This window comes from Amphiura filiformis, unplaced genomic scaffold (genome assembly GCF_039555335.1).
Source record: "Amphiura filiformis unplaced genomic scaffold, Afil_fr2py scaffold_23, whole genome shotgun sequence".
Lineage (NCBI taxonomy): Eukaryota > Metazoa > Echinodermata > Ophiuroidea > Amphilepidida > Amphiuridae > Amphiura > Amphiura filiformis.
Window position 1 is genome coordinate 537,285 of NW_027305487.1, and position 12,716 is coordinate 550,000.

Below are 12,716 nucleotides of genomic sequence, written 5' to 3' on the forward strand. Positions count from 1 at the left end.
CACCAATTAGCTCCATGAAATAAACATGTTAAAGTTTGTCTTCCCTTTAAACCTAAGTTTCAGATTAAAATCCTTGATTATCCTCTATACAATAGTTCAGTGGCAAATGTCCAAACTGTACCATGAGACTTCTATCTAAAGAAGAATTTTAATTAGAAGGCTGACATAACAGTTTTTTTTAACCAGGGGTGTAAGTCAACACACATAAAAAGCCGATGAAATATCATAAAAACAGCTAGCACAAAGCCCAAATGTGGGAATATTCTTTACTTTTGTACAGAGCAAGTGTACAAAAAAAAAGCTAGGGATCAAAACCGAAAAAACTGGTCTCTTCATTTACCCGGATTACCCCTGTTAAATAATACAGAACCTCGATGTTTTTGACTATCAAAGTTTGTTCCTTTTGAACCTTTAGTCCTTAGATGCAATATGTTCGTGTTCAGGCTGTGCCAGGAATTTTATGTTTGAAGGGAAGACAGAACAGAACAACTCACAATTAGCTAAAATATGTTATGGTAACAGGAAAAGTATGGCACATGTAGGCCTATATAGCATCACATCATAAAATTTTCCCCTTTGGGTGCATTTCAAGCTTGGGAAGGATGTGGCCGAAGCCTGATAGCATGAGGAAATAGAATTTTTGGAAGAATATACACCCCTGTCTGCAAGTATAATCACTTCAGCGTTTGTCAATTGTCTCCTTTAAGTCAATTTTTTTGCGGTAGGAACATTCATTATTTCCACAAGAATTCCTGATGGATAGTGGTTTACATTTGAATCGTACAAACTTAAGCAATTAACTTTGTGGTTGTAATTCCTCTTCTGCAACATTTGGACATGGAAAGACAAGTTTGTTGAAGAAGAAAAAGCAATCCGAAAAGTTACAGCAGCTACATTTGTATAATCCTTGATGAGCGATCCTGAGGTGAGAGCAGAACAGATTGGTGCCGCTGGCATCGGGTTATTTGTTGTCTTATATGGTGGCAGAGAAAAAGATTCTTTAAATGGTCTACGGTTTGCTAAATTCATGGCGATGGTATTATCAAATAAAGCATCACTTGATCCACAAAACCTTTCACCAGCTGAAAGGGCAGTGTATTTTCACAGTCTGCATGGTCTGCGGGTTCTTTTGCAGGCCATACCTTGGAGAAAGCTCACAAACAATAACTAGGATGCAAAGCAATGGGGTTGGAAACTCTCCGACACCGTACTAGCACTGGTTCTTACGGATTTAGATGAAGCACCCACCTAGGTTTCAATAGCATTGAGGTATAGGACTTTTTATTTTTTCGGAGAAGAGCAGGTAGGGTAACTACTTGATTATATGTCTACATGTTCATACTACATACTCTGAAAATTTTAGAAAATTCTCACGAGTCCTTTTTTTTTTAATCACATTTTTGTTCCCAAAATGGGGGTTATATCGCCCTCAACGGGCACTCTCCCCATTGGGCTACACATAAAGACCAGTTATAGACAAATGGCCCTAAAATAAAACGGACTCGTTCATTCTTCCTCAAATTTTACATGTGATGTAGATTTAACATCTGGAATGTAATGCAAGTGGTGTCGTTGCTGCTCTTCTAAATTCATTTTTAAAATGTCCGCCCCAGACCAAAAAAAACAAAACTTGCAAAAATTGGTACAATTCAAATGCAAACTATCCTCCAGGAATCCTTGTGAAAAAAACGGATGTTCAAGTTGCAAAAATGACGTAAATGTGTCACAACTTGTGGAGATAGCAGAGGAGAAACTTGCCAAAATTCTGAGGCGATTATACTTGCAGATGAGGACTAAAACAGCTACTTTGCTTTACATGGGGTGACACCTATTTTTAATAATAAGTAATTGGAACATTGAATTATGTGACCTTACATTCAAAGATTAAAATCATCATTATATTGGCTTCAGAAGCAGATATTTCATATTTGATTTTAGCCATATTGAGGGCAATCTTGGATTACAATTTGAGTAAAGACGTAGTGTTTTAGAAAGTTTAGATAGATACGAAATTGGATTCTGTGGCACCTAAAACCAATTCATGGAAACTAAAATCATTGTCATATCTGCTTCAGAAGCCAAAATATACATAATTAATATATCATGTAGTGGTGGCCATTTTGGTGATTCCTGTGTGAATGAAGATATCAGTGTTTTAGATTAGCACAAATTTGAATTCTTTGACCTCTGAAATATATTCAAAGACACTAAAATCATCATCATATCTGCTTCAGAAGCAGAGATATATATAATCATAATGAAGCGGCGGTCATTTTGGCGGCCATCTTGGAATCCATTGTAAATGAAGACATCAGTGTGTTAGATTTGTACAAATTTGAATTCTCTGACCTATTAAACCTATTCAAAGTAACTAAAATCATCATCATATCTGCTTCAGAAGCGGAGATATATATAATCATATGCAGTGGCGGCCATTTTGGCGGCCATCTTGGATTCCAGTGTGAATGAAGACATCAGTGTGTTAGATTTGTTCAAATTTGAATTCTCTGACCTCTTAAAGCTATTCAAAGACACTAAAATCATTATCATATCTACTTCAGAAGCTAAGATACATCTAATTATATCCAAGGAGGATTTTTGGGGATTTTGGATATGATGTTCTATGATGCATTCTGCTTCTCTGGTGCAAAAATCAACTTTTTACCTATTTTTTCCAGATAGCACCTGTTTTTCATCTTCAACGACCATACTATTCTTAGCTGGTGTTTAAATAAAGAATATCTGGATTCCAGATAAAAGATAAAACTGACCAAGCCCGTTGCTTAATATCTTAGGCTTAAAAAAATGTCTGATTGGCGGAACATGAAAAAAAAGATAGGTAGGTCGGGATTTGTTCTTTTACTTTTAAAGCTGTGAATTGCGTTTGATAAAGGCCTTGGAACTTTTTTATTCTTTTTTTTTTAATTCAATTATTTATTTATTTATTTATTTATTTATTTATTTATTTATTTATTTATTTATTTATTTATTTATTTATCTTTTGCAAACAAAAACACCCCAAAACAAACAAAAAACTCTAGGGTCGGGCCTAATTTCAGGGTCGGTCGGGGTTACGCCAATAAAACAATTTTTAGACCTTATGGCGAAGCAGGGAACCTGTATGAAAGAACTGAATAATATAATATTCTAAAAGTATGCAGAATTTCAACACAATGCGGCGGCATTAGGATGGCCTCATTTCCATATTGAATTATTAAATCTTAATACACACCTATGACGTCGCGCTATTGTTTTACCGCTCCATTATTTTCCACGAATGGAGCGATGATCACAATAACACGCCATTCGTAAATGCCTTTCTCTTTTCTCTGAAAAGCAAATACTTTTCAGGGAAAAGTACTGGCATTTACGAATGTAGTGTTAATAACAATTGCACTTTCGAAAAGCAAGTATTTGCGAAAAGTGCAGTATATTGTTATCATCACTTCATTCATGTAAAACAATGATACGAAAAACAACAAGACAATGATTTTGATTAATACATTATTAAGGAAGCGGGTTGCCACATTTGCACTGTATTGTTGTGGGACCTCACATCAGATATCGAATTTCTGAACAGTCCTCGAAGTAAACTATAAATCTAATGACACGTAAGTACACTGTATATAGCTGGGATGAAAAGCCGACCATCAATTGACAATTTTGACCTTTCATATTGAACATAAACATTTTTTTTTCCAAAAAAAAATACATTTTTTAGTGTTTTGATAAAGGTCAAAATTTTCACATGATGGACGTATGCTGTTCACCCAAACCTCATACTTTTTAAAGTGCATATCGTTAGATTTATACAATTTACTTTGAGGACTGTTAAATTTCAAAAATTTAATTAAATATTTTAATAATTTGCCATAAAATGTGTATTATATCGCGAATTAAAAAAAATCAAAATTATTTGATATCAGAAGGACATTCCTCTTATTCAAAATGCAATTCCATGTGTCTGATGTGCTCTCAGATCCCACAAAATTACGTGAAAACGTCGCTATCCGAGCCCTTAAACATAAATTTACAATGCAATCTGTGAAAAGCAAGGCAAGATCAAAACGGGCAGGTTTAACTGTTGGCCAAGTTATACTTATTATGCAGGATGTGTTTTTACCCTCACTTTGGAAAATGCTTATTTTAGGCTTCATTTGGTATTATTTGGGACATTTCTTTGCACGCTCAATTTAGGTTAAAAAGAGAAGTTAAACATGTTACTGTTTTTCATAAAATTTTTTCTTCTTTATATTTTCATACGTTTTCAGTGGTTTAGGCCCTACATATAATTTGTTATTTGGGCAACATTGCTATACATAATACACATTCTACATTTTGTATCAATGCATTTAGGCCTATGCATCTGTTTATTTTTTAATTGTTTGCTTTTGGGCATGTTTAATAATGATAAAAGCCACAGTCGGCCTATTTTTTTTATTCGTATTGCATGCGTGAGCCACACATGTATTTTCTGTATGATTTTTATTTGTCTTTCGTACATTTTTTGTTTCATCTGACGGTATTTTGGCATGCTTGAATATAACTTCTAATCAGTAGGCCTATCCGATAATTAAATATTATAATGTTACGGATACTCCATGGGGCTGGAAGTTTAGGTCGGAGCTTTTATTTCGCGCCGTCGGTGGTTTTTTTGTTGCCCTCATGGACATGAAGGTAAAATGGTTTGTAATACATACGAGGGCAGTCAGTATGTTTTAAGAGTTGACTCGTGACGTCATATGTGGATTGTTTTCATGGCATTGCTCAATGATTACATAAACACTGTACCTTTGTCTTTCAAACAACACATGTAAAAATTATATCATACACATGATTACGTAACAGCATTAGCATAAAATCAATATACTAGGGACACTGCCAAATCACCCAAAAAGGCGGACCTTTTAAATTACAGAAAAACACGTGTTTGCAATGTCCGAAAACAGCAAAAGTACAAGGTGTATATGGCTAGTTTTGGGCAGGAATAAACACTAGGTCCTCCGTTTGCATTTGGTAAAATATGAGACTTGCCATTAAACTTTGGTGGAAATGGGACGTCTGGAAACTTCAACAATTTTAGGGCTTGAATGGAAGCAAAATTATTCTGCAAAAATGGCGAAAATGAAAAAACAGTTATTACAAATGACATTAATTATCTCCAAAATGAAACAGACTAAAATATAATGACTAGACACGTGTGAGAGCTGGTACTCAGTGCGATGATAACTGGTGCAAATGAAACAACAATCTGCGCATGCGCAGGTGGGATGACTGATACAACATGGTGGAAATGCACGAAAATTGCTAAATTCCATGTAAATAAGGCCTAAAATATTACAAAATGCTATGAAAATTGTAATTTAAATATTCATATGAATTTTTATGGATGATCTCAACCTGAAATGAACAGAAAAATTTTAAAAATAAATTTCTCATTCAAACGATGGCCTCTCTCTTTGTACCACTACTTTTTGTATACATGTAACAATGGTACAATAACAGTTATATTTTAATCACGGATTCAAATATTTTCTAGGGAGACTCCCGTTTAAATGTTTGGAGATTAGTCAACAGAACTGGCAAAAAAATTTAAATTTCCACGTTTGCTATTTTTGGCAATATCAAGATTTTTAAAGAAAGAAAAGCCTTGTTTTTGTCAAAAATAAGACATATTTGACCACGCATTTTAAATAAACTAAAACCTTTACAGCCCAACAAACATGGTTTAATGAACTGGTAGTTTGTGTTCTAAACTGTTCCAAAAGGCAGCATTCTCCATTCTTTAATTCCCGAGAAAATATAGAAAATACAACAATACCTCATTTCAGCCTCTTATTTCCCTTAACAAAAACGCCTCAATTTCACCAGGTGACTCTAGACCATTGATTTTATGCTAATGCTGTTACGTAATCGTGTGTGTGATAGAATTTTTACATGTGTTGTTTGAAAGACAAAGGTACAGTGTTTATGTAATCATTGAGAAATACCATGAAAACGATCCACAAATGACGTCACGAGTCAACTCTTAAAACATACTGACTGCCCCTCGTATAATAGGGCCAACCCAGTTGTTGTAAGTACAAATTTCGAACGTTTGAGGACTATTAAACTCTAAACATTAACAATGTTTAAAATTTAAACATGGTGTTTAAAAAAACGTTATATCGTTAGAGTGCGATTATTTGAAAATGGAAAGTGTTAGGTTTTATTTTGGATTTGTAATAATGTAGAAGTCTGAAAATACCAGTAATTTCTTGAAAATGTGGATACTAACTATTTTCGGTTTTTAATAAACACATTGGCGTGTTTAAAAAGGGTTACAGAAACCTAAACATTTTTATTTTCAGTGTATACTTAAAATTATGGACCTTACTTTCGACGCTCAATTAAGTTAAACAAGTTGAATGTTTATTATAACATCTTTTTAGTATTTGAATATTTGCATTCGGTTTTTTTCTGTTCTTTTTCTATTAAACTTTGTTTAGTTTTTCTTTCTTTTTTCTTCTTTTTCTTCGTATAATTTGTTATTTGTGAAACATTGCTACATATACATTCTGTATCAATGCATTTAGGCATATACATTTGTTTATTTAATAGTTTGATTTGCACATGTTTACTGGTGATAAAAGTCACAGTATGTCTATTTTTTGTTTAATTTTGATATGTCTTTAATACATCTGATGTTTCATCTGATGGTATTTTGGTGATGCTTGGATATTTACTTACATCGAACAGTAGGCATATCCGATAAATGTTAGGGACGCTCCATTTGATTTCGGGAGGGGGACTGGAAGTTGAGGTCGGGGCTTTTATTTCGCGGCAAGGGCGGCGAAGTTTTTTTTATTTTTGTGTTTGTTTTGTTTTTGCCGCCGAAGTTTAGTGACATGTAGGCCTATATAAAATGGGTTGTAATAAGGCCAACCAAATAAAACAAATAAAAGTTTGCACATTTACAATTCTCGTACCTTTCTTCGGCTAATCGTAGAATCATGCCTGACTCCCTTCGAAAGAAATGCTGCGAATCAACGATATATATCCTCGGAATGATTCCATCACCAACTTACAATTATCCAAATCCAACTAAGATAAAAAATAATGTCCACAACTGCATGGTTGTTCCAAAATCGAATATTCGATTCACAGAGAAGAGTATCATTGCTCAGATATATAATGCAGGTCAAGCTTTATTGAGGTACCCTGCTGTAATGACCCGCAATTGAACCTTTCATATGAACCTATGACCACTTTGCCAATTTTCCTTATTATGCAAAATAGCGACCTAAACGCAACTACTTCAATAGTTAATACATTAGAAGTGGGGATAAAGAACTAATTGTTGGTCTAATCACTTGAATGATTTTACAAATCTACGTTTATTCAATTCATGTAACAAACATTTTAAATCTTTATAATTCAAGAAGGTGGTTACGGTTGATTTGAACTAAACACCTGGATCGTGATGGGTAATTCTATAGAAATTTTGCATAAAGCTGACTAGTCAATGTATTTTTCAATCGCACCTGCAAAACCATTGTTATTATTACGGTATCAATCAGCAATGATCAATTTGTAAATGAGCAACCTATTTCTATAACACTCCATTCGTGGAAAAAAATGGAGCGATAAAACAATAGCGCGACGTCATAGGTGTGTATTAAGTCGGATAATGGCCGCGGATTAGAACGTGAGTGGATAATAATGGCCGTGGACCGAAGGCCCAAAGCCATTCTTATCCACTCACGTTCTAATCCGCGGCCATTATCCTATACAGAATAACCAATTTTATTGCCCGTCTTTTGCAAAAAACAAACAAAAAAACAAAAAAAAAACAACACCAAAACAAAAACTCTAGGGTCGGGCCTAATTTCAGGGTCGGTCGGGGTTACGCCAATCAAACAGTTTTTAGGCCTTATGGCGAAGCAGGGAACCTGTATGAAAGAACTGAATAATATAATATTCTAAAAGTATGCAACTTCAACACAATTTCAACACAATTTTCCCCTATAACTCAATAAATGTACATCGGAGATAGGTCGAACTATAGTTTTTTTCTGAATATATTTGACGAGAGCAATCATTGGTATGGTTTTCAGACTTTTGATATGTTTTTGTGTGAGCTTTTGGGTGATGGACGCATGCAAAATGGATTTTGTTGCAATTAGTGGTGGGTAATCTTTGAAGTTGACTATGCTAGTACATTTCCAATACTTTATTATGATGCCCTTAAAATGCATATTCTTTTCCAATATACGAAGCTATTATACATGTGCTGCCCTTAATAATAAGTGACCGGACACTACGAATCAGCCGTAAAGTCGGCCCGGTCAATTTTGTTTTATTTCGTGTTTAAAAAAAATAGATATCATAAACTTTAAAATGATATATCATTTGACCTCAAACGATATCCAAAAGCGGGGTTATGGTTTGTTGAACTCTGCTCCTTCAACAAAATGGTACCTTTTTCGGTTCTACATGTGCAATTTTTCCACATTGCTGGTAATAAATATCATACAGTCATAATTTGCGGTTATTTCAAATCATCCCCAAGTCAACGAGGTTCAGGAATGTCCTCTCATTGTTAATTGTTGGTTATACATACCTAGACAAAATACAATGTTTTGTAACCCACAAATTGAACAGGATTTAACAAAAGCAAACAAAGACTAGGGCTATTTAAGGATTCTATAGAAATAAGAAGAAGATTAATATCCTCTTCAGAATATTGATTTGTTTAAACTCTATCAAATGAGAAACACGTCGCACCAAATTGAGGTACCTATATATATGAATACGTACTTCACGCACATTTTACACTGTAACTCAGAATACAATTTGCCGACCTAACAGCTCATTCGTAGTGAACGGCCACAATTATGTGCTTCCCTTTTATCCGTAATAAAAAAATGCGCGCGTTTACGCCCAAGCTAATCCATCCTAAATTTGCGCTCAGTTTATTGATAAAATCTTTACCCCAGCACCTTACCCCAGGGTAGGACCGGCCAGCAAAAATTACCATAGAGGGGACACATCTTAACAAACAAAAATCTCATCTTCATAAAATAACTTTTATTTTGTAGCATAGATTAAAGAGTATAATCATGGGTAATTTTAACTGACTGACACGTAAGATAACATAGATATCATGATCGAACTTTTTGAATGACCGTCGTATGTCTAAATTCATTCACACGGTATTTTTTTCTGGGACACCATGTACATGTGCTACACATACTACACATAAAAAATGTGTTACCCTTGTTCAATATACCAAGCTATAAATGTGATGCCCTTGATAAATGTGTACTACCCTTGTAGCACACTATACCCTTAAAAATAATGTGCTACCCTTGTCCATATATACCATGCTTTACATGTGCTGCCCTTAAACAATTTGTGCTACCCTTGTCACATGCTATACATGTGCTGCTTAAAAAAAATGTGCAACCCTTTTCCAATATACCCCACAATACATGTGCTGTCTTAAAAAAAACTTGTGCTAACCTTTTCCAATATACCACGCAACACATGTGATGCCCTTAAAAATGTCTTACCCTTGTCCAATATACCAAGCTATGCATGTGCTGCCCATTAATCTTTTTTGCACTCTTGACCTATACCATTATGCACATGTGCTGCCCTTAAACAATTTTTGCTACAATTGCCAATATAGCACGCTATACGTGTGCTACGGTACTGCTACCCTTAAAAAATCTGTGCTACCCTTAAAAAATTTGTGGCAACCTTTTCCAATATAGCACGCTATACGTACATGTGCTACCCTTAAAAAATATTGTACTACCTTTGTCCATATATACTATGCTTTACATGTGCTGCCCTTAAACATTTTGTGCTACCCTTTTCCAATATACCACACAATACATGTGCTGCCCTTTTAAAAATTGTGCTTCCCTTTTCCTATATATATATACCACACAATACATGTGCTGCCATTAACCTATATACCATGCTATGCATGTGCTGACCTTAAACAAATTTTGCTACAATTACAAATATAGCACGCTTTACGGGTGTGCTACCCTTAAAATATGTGTTACCTTTGTTCAATGTAGTAAACATACATGTGCTGCCCTTAAACATTTTGTGCTGCCCTTTTCCAATTATAGCACGGTATACATGTGCTGCTACCCGTAAAATATTGTGCTACCCACGTACCCTTGTCCATACCATGCTTTACATGTGCTGCCCTTAGTTTGCGCTACCCTTGCCTCATGCTATTCATGTGCTACCATTAAAAATTTTGTGCTACCCTATTCCAATATAGCACGCTATACATGTGCCACCCTTAGAAAAATGTGTGCTACCCTTGTCCCTATATACCATGCTTTATATATGCTGCCTTTAAACAAGTTGTGCTACTCTTGTCACATGCTATACATTTGCTACCATAAAAATTGGGCTACCCTTGTCCATTATACCAATATATACATGTGCTGCCCTTAAAAATTTTGTGCTACCCTTTTCCTATGTTTTGCTTCCTTGGCCTATATACCATTGTATGCATGTGCTGCCCTTAAACAATTTTTGCTACAATTGCCAATATAGCACGTTATACGTGTGCTACCCTTAAAAAATCTGTATTACCCTTGTTCAATGTAGTAAACCATTATAATACATGTGCTGCCCTTAAACATTTTGTACTGCCCTTTTCCAATATAGCACGGTATACATGTGCTACCCTTAAAGGAGCATATCAAAATAACAGATGTGGAAATAGGAGTATAAACTGACCAATAGACACCAGTTGTACTCCTATTGTATATGGCATATTGGATGGCCTAGGGGAAGTTAGCCCATATTTGCAAGACTATCCTTGCCTTCAAGGTGAAACAAACCTACTCATGTTACCCTCTGGCCATGGACTGGCCTGGTGTCAGATCTTACCCAGGGAAAGATGACATTCCAATATGTGCCTTTAAACATTTTGTGCTACCCTTTCTCAATATAGCACGCTATACATGTGCTACTCTTAAAAATTGTGCTACCCTTGTACATGTGCTGTCTTTAAACATGATTGTGCTACCCTGTTCCAATAAACCACACAATACAAGTATTAAGTGCTGCCCTTAAAACAATTGTGCAGCCTTTGCCCAATATAGCAAGCGATACGTGTGCTGCCCTTAATTTGTTTGCTATCCCGGCCTTGTCCATACCACGCTATACATGTGCTGCCCTGTAGGGTGGTCTTAACCCTGGAATTATGGACACTTTCGGGCCTCATAACTGCTAAATTATAGGTCTAAAGTATATAAAACTATACAGGGTGTCTCAATAAAAATAGGCCCTATGGAAATTGGTGCATAACTTAAAATATCGGCAGTAAAATAAAACAATTCTTAAAGATTCAACAACCATGAAGTGTCTGCTTACCAATGGTGCAAAAACGATCCAAATCCGTCACTGAGCTAATTAAATTTGTACAAACATACACATTTTTGGACCATTCCAATGAGATAATACACATAAATAGAAATGTGTAGGTTATTATAAAAGAAATACGGTAAAAGGAAACGCCAAGTGTTGCTGAGTAGGAGTTCAAAATCAATCAATCTCCCAAAGAATGTTTTTCACACGTTTATCTTTGTGTTAAGGGCTCGGATAGCAACGTTTGCGCAATAATTTTTGTGGGACCTGAGAGCACATCAGAAATATCGAATTGAGTTCTGAATGCGAGAAATGTCCTTCTAATATCAAATATTTTTGTATTTTTTTGAAATTCGCGATATAACACACATTTTATGCAAATGATTAAAATTTGATATTTTTTGTATTTTTAATATTTAACCATCCTCAAAGTAAACTTCATAAATCTAATGATATGTACACCTTTCATATTAAAAAAGACCCATTTTTTGTTTGTTTTGTGTTTTGGGGAAGAAAATCCTTATCTTCAATATGAAAGGTCAAAATTTTCATATGATAGACGGCTGTTTGTCCCAGTTACATACACTTTATGTATACGTACATATCATTAAATTTATACAATTTACTTTGAGGACTGTTGAATTAAAAAAAAATATCAATCTTTAATCATTTGCCATAAATCGCGAATTAAAAAAAATGATATCAGAAGGACATTCCTCGTTTTCGAATTGCAATTCGATAATGTGCTCTCAGGTCCCACAAAAAAATACGTGAAAATGTCGCTGTTCATACGTCTGTTAACCATACAATAGGGCTGAACTTTATATTGAAGTGGCTGAAACATTTGATTCAAAAGAAATTGGTTCCCTAAAAATGAAATGTCTAAGTGATAGTATAGGTGGTGAAATAAACAAAAATTGATAAACAGCATCAATAACAGAAAACAAGTTATCTCCTATTATAGCAACACTGGGAGTTAAGGTTTTACACTATTTCAAACTATTGTGATTTGGTAGTTCACATCATATTGCTTTGGCAAAAATTGCATTGATATTACAGATATACTTTTGTAGGTCCTGTGGTTCTCGAGTTATGTTGTAAATAGGGATGAAACAACATCACTTTTGTAAAACACACATAACTCATTAACAACAATAAATCAAGCAAGTTTTTAAAGTATGAAGTTTTGCAAAACATCCAGATGTTATTATAATATAATATATTGATTAATATAATGAAAATCGATCTTTTTGGCTGTTTCGACCAACAATATTAGTCAACCCTTAATTTCTTCAATTCTAAACTATAATGTAGCACATTATTGTTAATGT